Consider the following 7,717-nt stretch of genomic DNA (forward strand, 5'->3'; position numbering starts at 1 on the left):
TACAAAGGTACACAGTACATCTAGGAGGGGGAAGTCAGGCAGCAAGCATGAAAAGTACCGGGTCACACTGCCTCTATAGTCAGGAAGCAAGACTGAAGAGGATGTGGGACCAGGGTACAGATTGCCAAGGCCCAGCCTGTGACCCCACTCCCACAAAGCTCTGCCTCCTAATGTTGCCACAACCACCAGAACAGAACCACCATCTGGGGACTGAGAATTCAAGAGCCTATGGAAGCGTTCAAAGGATGAGAGGCTTCTCCAGTGATCCTTTATCCATGGGAGCCCACGCTGCTGTGGGGGAATATGATTGGACGGGGCTGGCCACGTGGTCAAGCGCAGGAGGAGCTGGGAGTGAGCACCTGAAACAGAAGTCTACACCATGATTGTGTCCTTCCTCCACCCCCAAATCCCACCCCGATTCCTTCCAGAAAAGGCCAGCCAAGAGCCAGACAGTCATTCCTCATTCATGTATTCATTTCATCAATGCTTGTCTGGTGCATACGCAGACTGGCATAGAGGCAGCAGCAGGAAGTGAGGAAAGCCATGAATCCAGCAGCCCTGTTGACTGCAACATTGCCCCCACCCCAGCCCCTGCCCCGGGAAATTCCGGGGAAATGGAAGGTGTTACTGAAGTAAGCAGCCAGTAGATGAAGCCCTGCTATGGACAGGAGGGGACAAACAGCACTTGCAGTGTCCCAAGACTGCAGATGTAGCAGGTTCAAGCCACAGAACAAAGGGAAGCCTTGTAAACATGTTGCTCTCCTGTCTGCCTCTGCAGCGAGTTATTCATGAAGACCACGGGAAGGGCTTCTCTCCCTGCACAAGAGCTTCAGAGGGACTTGGGTTTGCAGATACTCCAGGACACATGGACAGAGCTCACAGCCATTGTTCCTAGAAAGGGCCTGTTTTTCAGTCTTGGAGAGAGAGGTAGCCTGGAAACATTAGGGGCTTAGAGGTGTGTGTGTGTGTGTGTGTGTGTCCTCCCTCTGCCTTCCCCAGGCTCTTCCCCAATGTCCTGTCTCCTAGCATCCACCTCTCTAATTGTTATTTGAATTCTCTAAAATACCTCCACTGTTCAAAACGGCATGAGCATTCCCCACAGAGCAGAAGCCAGGCATTTCCCACAGAGGTGCGTAGATGACCTGCCTGCAGTTATGCATCTTCCAGCAGAATCTATGGCCTTCAGAATTCCTGTGCATCAAGTCCTGAGCAGAGGAGAACCACATCCCAGACTTCCTGTGAGGAAAACACCCTGCCCAGGTCCCTGCCATACCTCAAACAACCCCTGCCCAACACACAGAGATGTCATTCATTTTAAAGGTGAAACTGCAAACTCAACACCTCTTTATTATAAAGAGAGAAGAGATATGAAGACTTAAAACGTTTAAGAAAGTACTTTTTTAAATAAAGCACCCCCACCTCCAAGAAGCATATTACATTTCCATGCTTAGGGTGCTCCTTTGTAAGAGGAGTGCCTAATTGTAAATATTTCAGAAACATAAAATGGCTCACACAAGAGAAAAAAACTGCACAGCAATATAAGGTCACGCAGCAGCCCTTCCCTTCCCCGCTAAGACTTTTTCTGTGTCTGGCAATGTTTACTCACCTACTGAGCAGTGTCTTTCCGGACAGAAGCCCACTGAGCGCTCTGAGCACCCACCAGCCCTGCACAGATATCCCACACCTGAAATCAGGTGCAGACATTCCTCCAGGTGCCCCCCACGCTATCTGAAAGCACAAATTACTGCCACTTGTTTTTAAATTTCATCTGCAGCACCATCCCTCTCTTTTATCATCCCCTGTTCTCAAGGCTTTTTTTGACTTGAGTAACTTTACCATTTTAGGCCACGAAATATACCATGGCCCCATGATCAGGGCCTCTGGGATTGCCTTTGGGAGGCCTCAGCTCTGCCACCCTGCACCACAGTCTCCACAGCACCCGTGTGGCATTCCTTGTACAGTGTGCAACCAGGTGATAAATCTCTCCATGGACAGCATCTCTTACCTCTGGCTTTTTCAGGTGTCACCAATTGAGCCTCCCAATTCTTTGAAGCTGTTTAGGCTGTCAGGGTCCAGATGGCTGGGGTGCCTTCTACCTGGAGTCTTGCTTGAAGTTCTGAAGTGGGAGCAGGAACTACATCTCTTTGTCTGGAGGCTTTCCCTCACAGTGGATGTGGTCATCTTCAGGCTCTTCCAGATGTGGCTGTCTGCATACTTCCCCCAACATTTCTCCAGAAATCCTGACTCTACACTCTTGCCCATTCTGCACCAACCCCCTTCTCCCAGTGTGTTTTACTTTTAATGCAGATTTATCCCTTTTAAAAGAATCTACATTCCCTGCTTCCTCTCCTCTCTCCCTCCTTCCCCATATTTCTTCTTTTTTTCAAGAAAGAATCTATCTAATATTCCTTACAGTATGTTCCTTGGTATGTGAGAGCATTCTGAGAGAGCATGGGAAACGGTGAGTGAGGTTAAATCCACCTAAACTGTCCCAGAGAGGTTGTCTGGACACCCTGGTGAGGGGTGGCAAGTGGAAACCAAGCCCAGCTCCACACACATTCTGCGGGGCCTGGCTTTCTTGGAGAGTGGAATGTGTGAAGGCTTATTAGAGAAGTGTCTGGCGGTTTTTTTTTTTTTTTTTTTTGCCTGGCTTTCCTTCCAGCAAAGACTCCTCCCAGGCTCAGGCAGGGTTGCAGTTGCTCTGGAGGCCAGGCTCTAACCGCAGCCCTCGAGGTGCTCACTCACTGGTGGCTGCAAACTGACTGCAGAGCCCAGTGAGGCTGCCGACGGTGAGAGGACGTGTCTCCAAAGACCGCGAGTCAGCAACCCCAAGGAACCCCAGGCTCAGATCGGGTAGGTCAGGGACCTGCTTCAGGGCGGGCTGCAGACACCAGTTAGGTGCCCCGGCCTAAGGGAGCGGGCTGTGAGGTGCCTCAGTCCGCTCTCAGCCGTCCCTGAAATGAACCCTGCTTTAACATCCTCGCCGGTCCCAGGACCGCAGACCAGCGCAGTCCCTGAAGGGAACCTCCGCAGCCCAGCGTTTCCCCGCTTCCAGGCTGCGCGCGCTGCGCTCCCTCCTGGCGGCGCCGTGGACTCCCGGAGCTCTGGCCAGCGCAGTCCCCTCCCGCCCCGGCGGCGCGCAGAAACCTGGGCCCGGTCTCGTGGACGCCTTGCCCTGAACACGCGTGGGCCGCGAAGGGCAGGATCGCAGCTAAGAGGCGAGAGGGGAGAGAAGGATCCACAGAAGCAGAAGCACGACACCGGCAGACCGGGGTGAGGGTGGCGACCGAATGGCCACTTGTGGAGAAATGAGGATTGTCCCTACTCGGCAAGGGCAAAAAAAACTTGAGAAAGCCCGTCTGCGGCGGGGTGTCTGCCCGAGAATGGGGCCTCACACTTCCCACTAACGAAAACCTGCAAAGACTAGCTAGCAGAGGGCCGACCGGGGCCTGGAGCGAGCGAGGAGAGTTAACAGAGGAAGCACTGGCTACGAGAACTCTCGATCTTCGGGAGGGAAACAAGGGAAAAAAAAAAAAAAAAGTGCGTGCTTTTTGTATCTGTTTTCCGGGAGCTCCGGGCCTAATGCAGATCCCAGCTCTGCCTCGGGTGCTGGCCAAGGAGGCCAGGCCTCAAGGGCCGGCTTGAGAACCCCACACGGGGGGCCCAGACTTCTCCTTCCAGGACCCTGGCATCGAAGGCCCCTCACCTTTGGTGGACTGCCCTGCATGCGGGCTTTCCAGGAAAGCGCTTCGGCTTTCGAAACTAGAAATGCCGATGCAGCTCCGATACAATGTAAGCCCGAGGGAGACTTCCTTTGCATGTGGAATTAAAGTTGGTGCAGTGAAAAATCTTTAAAACAAAAAGAAACTAAAAATAATAATATCAATAAGCAAAGCTTGGCTTCACCTCTCCTCTCTCTCTCTCTCTCTCTCTCTCTCTCTCTCTCTCCCCCCTCCCTCTTTCTTAATGATCCTCATGCATATGCCAGAAAGTCTTGGCTGCGAATGTAATAGAATACGATTTGATACACTGAAAATTACTTACATTTTAAGTGCTCCTCATTAAAGTAAACCACTTAAAAGTGAATATTCCATTTTACTTTAAATAAAAACGTCTACACAAACACCAAAGTGGCAGCGATTTTAGGTCTCAAACTTAAATAACCCGCGAAGGTCAGAGTTGAAACAGACCGAATAGTCGCAAGAGCTCTGGCTTTATTGAAATGCCCTGGTATTGTTTCCCTTCGTTCCCGAGTAAAACAGGCGTGGAGAGAGTCAGATCCGCCACTAGCGGGGCGTCGGCCACGCGTCGGTGGCGCGGTGGCAGCGCCAGGTTTCTGCAGCTGGGCCGAGGCTGGCAGGCACGGGCCACAGCGCCCCCTCGCCGCCCGCCTCACGACTCTAGCCCGCATTGCCTTCAGAAAGCCACCGGACAGGACAGTGTCAGGAGGGCACCTGGGCCTTCGAAACCAATTTTATGCCTAGGCAGACCTTCCAATCCTGTCCTTAATATCTAGTTCGCCAGTGGCCTCCACTGAAAACGGGAGCAGCGTAAATGAGTCGCTATTCAGGGCTGACTCTAAATATTTCGGCCTCTGCCCGTGCGAGGGCCATGTTAACAGAGTTTGCTTTTAATGCTGCTCCATACACGGGGAGGGTCACAGCCTGGGTAACAGTCACAGTGGTCGCTTTCCAAGCAGTCACAGGATTTTGCAGCATGTCACACATTGTTCACCCCCACTAGAAAAAGCAGAAGCCAAGCACTAAGATTCCTAAGAGCCTGGGACACCTGAACACCCTCCTACCCGCCAGCATACACCCAGCCCCTTTTGCAAAGGGAAGTCGCTGGGCCCTGGGTCTCAGCGGGGCTTAGGCAGAGCAGTTTGAGGTAACCAACCCTGTCACCCCAGCAGTAGTGGGATTGTCTGCGCAGGCTCCACACTTGGAAAGTGAATTTTCCTCATTGATTTTTGTTGTTGGCGGTGGTTTTTAAAGATCAAGCCAACTTTAACCTAAGAATAGAAGAAAAAAAAATGGCGTTTTCAGAGTTAGGGAGCATTAGTGTGAAACGGAGTTTAAATTTCCCCAATAACAATGGGAGCTCATGAGTTAATGTTTCTGTATAGGCATTTTAATTTGCCACAGTCACCTCCAATAAAATCGGCATGTAGTCAGATTCGACTGTTTAATTGCACAAGGTAGGCCGTTTTTATTAGTAACAGACATTTTAGATTTTGGTGGAGGATAATTGCAGGAGGAAATGCAGGAAGGAGCCTTGGTCCAGATAGGTAGTAGTGAGTGAGCAAAAGGCCGCACTTCCGGGCTGTCTGTGAGCAGGAGACCTTCCAGAGCCAAGTCCAATTGTCTGGTTATGTGGTTGATTAATGTGCGAGTCAGCTGTGTGTAGGCAGCTGGGTTGTTTGTCTGTTTGTTTGTTTAATGGTGACTGGCTGCTTTCTGTTCCACACCTGGCAGACGTCAGAAGGGAAAGATGGGGCAGACCCCACTGACACCAGGGCAGGACATGAATAGTAGAAAAGCTCCAGATCCGGACAATCATTCCCCAGGTAAAAATTAGATACTCCGTATTAAAAAACTTAAAACCGTCTAATTGGAAGCTAACCGAATGCCTCAGCCTGACCTGTGGTTGTTTGTTCTCCACTACCCGAGGTCTCATTAAGGGCCTCCTTCCCAAAGGAATTTCTTCCCCAGGAAAACAGGACGTGCTGATCTGGCTCCACCCAGCTGCCATACACTGGGGTGCTGGGGTGGCACCCCCTTACCCCTTTCTCCCTCTCTTTCTTTCTTGCCCCTGAACAAGGATGGCCCATCCGGGGTCTGTACGGTAGAGGCTAGGCAATGTCTCGGCCTAGCTCAGGGTGTGTGGGAAGTGGACTGTGCACATGCACTGAGAATTTAATGGTCCGACTGGTGAACGGGGCTTAGAAGGTTTGCAAGGGAAAGCGGGGCCCTGAGGGTTTAGTGTGGGGGGTGGACGTGTTGGAGTAGAGTGCCCGGGAAAGTACATGCCCAAAATGATACACTTGCCTGTCTGCCCCTCCGGGGGAATAACCTCCGTCCATCACTGCAATAGACTCCTGGTTCCCGGGACCTGGGAAAAAACAAAACGCAGCCTGGCTGCGGACCACGTTCTTTGGGTGTCATGGATCTGGCTGCAGTAGGAGCGCACTGCCCAGGCCCACGCAGAAGCTAGACACTCGCCAGCGGGAGACCTCTGCGGTCCTCAGAGACCACCGAGGATAGGACCGCGGCAGATCTGAGCCCAGGCCCGCGCGCCAGCAAAGGCGTCCTCTTGCACCACCTAGCAGGCTTCAAGGAAGAGACACCTGTTGGGCGGGCGCCCCCTCCCGGGCCAGCTCACACCTGACCCCTACGAGTCCCCGAGCGCCCCCCATTGGTGCTCCTTCAGGTTCAGTGGACCGGTGCCCTCTCTGGCCACCACCCCCTCACATGGGGAAAGGATGCAGGTGCAGGCGGGAAAGTTTAGGGGCTGGGTCCCAAGGGCTTGTGTAACCTCTTAGCCAGAGGGACCCGCGAGTCAACTCCTGAACCTCAGGTTACCTGAGCCACCTCACGGCTGCGCCACCTCACCAGCTGGCCCAGGTCCCTTCTAGAAGTGGCAGTGACAAGTAAGAGGCAACTCTTCTGGCAGGAGCCTTTCCCAAATCCGAAGAGGCATTCAACTTAACAAAACAAAATAAAAAACTCTTGCGGCCAGAGCGGCGTTTGTGGAGGCGAATCACCCACTGGCTCGTTCCAGGCGTTAACAGGCATGATGTTCCTAACAAGGCCCGAAAGCTTCTCCGTGGGCACGGGCACGAGTCTCGCCTCGGGGCCTCCCATAGCTTCAAACCAAACGCCCGGGTTCCGAGTCGATGCTTGGCAGCACAGGCGCCAGGAGCAGACGACCAGAGGCGAGGCCAGGCGGGCAGAGGACCGTAGAGATGAGGGGTGCCCCGCAAGTGTGCAGGCGTCTCCGCACTGCCCTCCAGCTTCCCGCGGCTTCCGCAGCGGACGCGGGACGAAACCTGGGCCGCTCATCTTCAGGGTGGCGAGGGGTGCCCGATCCATCCTTCCCCCCGGTGTGGCGGACCTGGCCTGACTGTGGGAGGCCTTGGCTGACCTGCACGAGGCCGGCAAGAGCACCCGGGGTGCCTGGATGTGGCCCTGGTAGTAAGGAAGGCGCCCGGGCCGAGGCGGGAGCCGGCGGCGGCGGGGTGCGCGGACGTGGCTGGCTGCGAGGACTTGGCAGCGGGAGGGGGGGCGCTACGCCCAGTTTGGCCAGGCCGGGCTTCAGCGCTGCCGGCCGCGGGCTGGGGCGGGAGCCGAGAGAGGCCGCTGCGCGACAAAAGCCTTCACGTCCCTCCTCCCGCCGCCCGCCGCCTCCCCTTCGTCCTCCCCTCCCTCCCCTCCCGCCGCTCTCCGCCCCTCCCCCGGCCTGCGCCAGGCCCGGGCGGCGGGCGGAGCAGGGGAGGGGCGGGCGCCGGAATATGCAGATGAGAGCGTGACGGACAGCTCGGCGTTCCAATGTCCCTCGGAAACTCGAGCGCTCCTTCCTCAACTCCTCACTCCCGACCGCAGACTCCCCCAAACCCCGACCGCCGGCCTGGCGCGCGGCTGCGCCCACCGGCTCCGCGCCGCCGCCGCCGCCCCGCCGCTCCTCCGGCCCCGCGGTGCCAGGCTCGTGCCCAGCCCAG

This window comes from Psammomys obesus, unplaced genomic scaffold, assembly GCF_907164565.1.
Source record: "Psammomys obesus unplaced genomic scaffold, mPsaObe1.curated_primary_1811, whole genome shotgun sequence".
NCBI lineage: Eukaryota > Metazoa > Chordata > Mammalia > Rodentia > Muridae > Psammomys > Psammomys obesus.